We start from the raw sequence: 4,158 nt of genomic DNA on the forward strand, positions 1-4,158 counted from the left end.
TGTAAGTAAGTCTTTACTTTTTACTGTGAACCTTTTGCAAAACAAAAAAGTTTCATGCAAGTTAATCCAGAGAAATCAAGCTATCAAGAGGGAAAAGGAGGAGGTAGAAAGTGTCAGGAGATTTCCTACTTTTGGAGTTTAATGTCTTCTTTCTGTAAGGGAAATTTGTTCCCCATCCCCCATCACAACGCCACTAATCAGGGGAAACAATTATAAGTCGACTTTATAAGAAGCAATGAGCACTTGAAAATTGGCATAGGTATCCTCAAAATCTGGAAGATTTGGGGTGTTCATAAATATTTGTGAAAGTGAATGAAAGCTCGATTAAAATGAACGTTTCTACCTCATGCTACCAAGAAAAATGCAAGAGTTTGAAAAGTGTTCCTAGAACCCTGAGTGGGACCTCAGAATGCAATTAGAGTTTTCTTATAGAAGTGGTGTTATATATAGGGATTGAAATATAGTTACTGAAAGAGTGCTTTTGGGGGCTGGGGAGATAGCTCAGTTGGTAGAGTGCTTGCCTTATAAGCACAAGGCCCTGGGTTCGATCCCCAGCACCCAAAAAAAAAAAAAAAAGAAAGAGTGCTTTTGGCATCATAATTACTTTGGGCACTTGTGACTTGATCTGAGAGGCTCTTGTTATAGTCCATGACATTGTTTCTGTGGGAAAATGCGTTCTTGGTCTTAAGAAGTGGTATATGAGCAACCTTGTGAAATATAAGCCAATCTTAGTTGAGAACTGCTTGAAATTTTGGTTCAACTGTGCCTATTTTGCAATCTGTCCACAAATAAAGCATTGTGAGGAAACCTGAATGGCCTTTGTTCTCTGGCTGACCCCCAGAAAGAAAGGTGGTGTAGTATCAGGAATGTTCCTATGAAATACTTTTAAAAGTGGCCTAGAAAGAGTAGAGGATTTCAAATAGGTTGGGGAGGGGGTCCTTTCAAGTATGTTAATATTGCCAGTGATCTCTGGCCCAGAAACATCACAGTGGGTCACCAAGAACGATGATTTTCAATGAGCTGCAGACGAACCAGAGCAAATCAGGGTATCACCCTGGATGATCATAATGCTGGGCACAATGCTGTCTAATCAGCTTTAAGAAATGGCTGTGTCATCACACATAATAAGCAGCATGGTTGTGTGCTAATGAACTCATTCAGGCAACAACAATTTGCTCTCCTGATGGGCGTTGGCATGAACAGCAAGCAGTCTCAGGCACTGGTGTCAAGGTCACAGATGTCCAGAAGCCTGGCACTTGATTGTTGTGCATGAAGAACCTGAGGCCTCAGCAGAAAGGTTCAGCTCTCTGGCCATAAGATGATGTCACCTGGTGATGGAGGGGCAGCTCTTGATTGAGAGGGTTGCGGACTGACCATATAGGTACACTTGTAGGACACTAAGATGTATCTGTGCCATGAGGCTGACAGGTCTTGGCAGGAAACAAGGGAAGAGTTGGAAACAAAAATATAACACTAAGACAAAAGAACAGTTTTTAAGTAGTTGGAGGGGTTATGGAATTCCAGCCAGGACAAGGAAGGAGCCAGGGACAGCACTGACCTCTTGAATGAAGGTGATGTCAGTAGTCATTGTGTGCCCTATCAAGGAGTCCTCTGACAGTCCCAACTGCAGTGACACAAGTAGCCTCATGTGGGGACTGGGAGAAAGCCAAGGAGGGAATTTACCAGCCTGAGCAGAAACACTGACACTGTGTTAGCTTTAGTTTCAGTGAAGGCGAAGTTGACTATACTCAAGAGATGGCAAAGATAGGCACTTCTAGGACTAAGCTCATATCCCACCAGTTTGGTTACCCAAAAGAGTAAAAATTTGTCTCTTTCCCAAGAGGTGGTGAAAGTCCCAAGGCCCAGCTTGGATCATGACTGTGACCTTGATTGGGAAGGCCTGGGGTACTCTCAAGCCTTGGACTGAGATTGTCTGAGAAGTGGTTCCCCAAGAAAACCTGAGTTCCTCTCACATAAGAAGATACAAGGACTGGCTGAGCTGCAAAATTTCACATTTCCACACTTCCCAACTCCAAAATATGTGCACAGGTAAAAGTCAAAGCTAGAACTTCAATGATGGAGCAATCACTTAAGGCCTTCATGTAGCTGTCAGTGTTCTTAGAAAGTGAAGGGTTTTCCCCAGATCTGCTCTAGAACATTTTAAAAGTAAAGTACACTCAAGCACTTGGCCTAGCAAATAACCATGTGATTTCCAAATGCATAAACCGGAAACTTGGGGAAGGCACATTCTAAGACAGAACTCCTGTAAACCGTCAACAAACGTAGATGTCATCACTTAGTATAAAGGCGGAAATGAAGCAAGAATTGAAACCATGAAGTGGGCATTGTGTGTGTGTAAAAAGTGAAGCATCATCAATGTTATAAAGGTAATTTCCTTTATTGTGATATTATTAGATGACAGTGACTTTTTTTTTTTATGGCTTCCTTATCACTTCCTGAGTTAACCTAATGTGGCAATCGCTTCTGTTCCATTAGGTAAGGCCCCTCCCATTCTTTGAAGGACCCTTCCAGATTCATGGAGGGAGAGGCCCCTTTTCTCCTTCTTGTCACCGTCTCACAGTACTGACCACTATGGCCGCACTTATCCTGTTGCCCTGTGATTTTGATCAGCCCAAGATGCCCTCTCAGGCAAGAGCTGTGGGGTTTGAGGAGCATCCTTTGGTTTCTCTGAAGTTCACTGAGTACTTACAGTTCCTCCCACAAGGGGTGCTGTGGGAATTCAGTGAAATGAATGAGAAGCGCTCAGCATGTTGCTTGCATAGAGCAAGAGCTCAGGTGATACTGACGATTTTAGTCAGCTTTTTCGTTGCTGTGACCAAAAGACCTGACCAGACCAATTTTAGAGGAGGAAAAGTTTATTTGGGTCTCAGGGTTTCAGAGGTCTCAGTTCACAGACAACCAGCTCCATTCTTCAGGGCTCAAGGTGAGGCAGAACATCAAGGAGAGTGGGAGAGTGTGGTGGAGAAAAGTGCCTCAGGACATGGCCACCAAGAAGCAGAGAGAGACTAAATTCAGCTCACAAAATATAAACCCCAAGGGCGCGCCTCCAAAGACCCACCTCCTCCAGCCATGCCTACCTGTGTACAATTACCACCCAGTTAATCCCTATTAGAAGATTAATGCACTTATAAAATTCTCCTTACCCAATCATTTTACCTCTAACTTTCTTGTATTGTTTGAGATTTTTTTTGGAGGGGATACTTAATATTTATATATAACATTGCCAGTTAACATTCTTGTGTGTATCTTTATTAAAATTATGGGTGTGTGGGTATTATTATCTGTATGTTCTTTACTAGATGGTGAGGTCCTCAAGGGCAGGGACTGCCCTGAGGTTACAACAAGTACTCTATGTGGAAAGAGTGAAAGGGGGGGGGGCAGTGAGGATAAGGAAGACGGGAGGAGAGGGGGAAATGTGGGAACAACAAAGAAGGTAGCAAAACCAGCAGTAGCCATGCTGAGTGGGCAGAACTAGGCAGAGGAGCATCTTTCCACTTTCTGGTGTTGTATGGATGAGGGAATGCAGGGGCCAGGAAAGGTTAAGGAGCTAGGACCACAGTTGGCATTAGTGAGGCTAGAAAACAGACTCTCTTCTGGGTTATTCCCCACAGCCCTGGCTGTCAACTAGGCCAGCTTTATTGGTCACTCAGTTTTCCGCAGTAAATGCCCATATGCCTTGATAACCTTGGCTGATGTCTGCCACTGGGAGAATAGGGCGTCTCCGATCCACCCGCACTTGGAGATTGAGGAGAACATAGGTACTTGGTGGGAATTTTATTATATCTGCATCTTTTCATTGTCTTCCTTGTGAGAACCAGAAGGCAGCCACTAAGGAATAACATGATCCTGGTCTTAATCTTGTAGGCTCCAAGAGACCAAACCCTAGCCTCAGCCATAATGGGAATTACTGACTCTAATAGCAAGTTATGAGGTAGATGAAAAATACAGCATATTTTTCTTGAATATAGGTTTGCTCTGAAGTGCCTACGAAGATTACTGCCTTCCTTGGGAAACAGGCACATATTACAATGGCCTGCAAGCCAACTAAGGGTCTGTACAGTTCATACTGTGGGGGGGTCTCAGAAAGGAAACCCATACCTGTGTTTTGGTGGGTGGGGTTCCACAGAAGTGAGTGCA

General features: G+C 43.8%; 1 non-coding gene across 1 annotated transcript; it reads left to right on the top strand.

Moving 5' to 3' along the window:
• Positions 1 to 480: 480 nt before the first annotated feature.
• On the top strand, positions 481 to 564 carry Trnai-uau (transfer RNA isoleucine (anticodon UAU)). The gene has a single exon. It is a non-coding gene; the product is annotated as a tRNA-Ile (tRNA).
• The last annotated feature ends 3,594 nt before the right edge of the window (positions 565 to 4,158 follow it).

The sequence above is a fragment of the Sciurus carolinensis genome, chromosome 1 (assembly GCF_902686445.1).
Source record: "Sciurus carolinensis chromosome 1, mSciCar1.2, whole genome shotgun sequence".
Taxonomy (NCBI): Eukaryota; Metazoa; Chordata; class Mammalia; order Rodentia; family Sciuridae; genus Sciurus; species Sciurus carolinensis.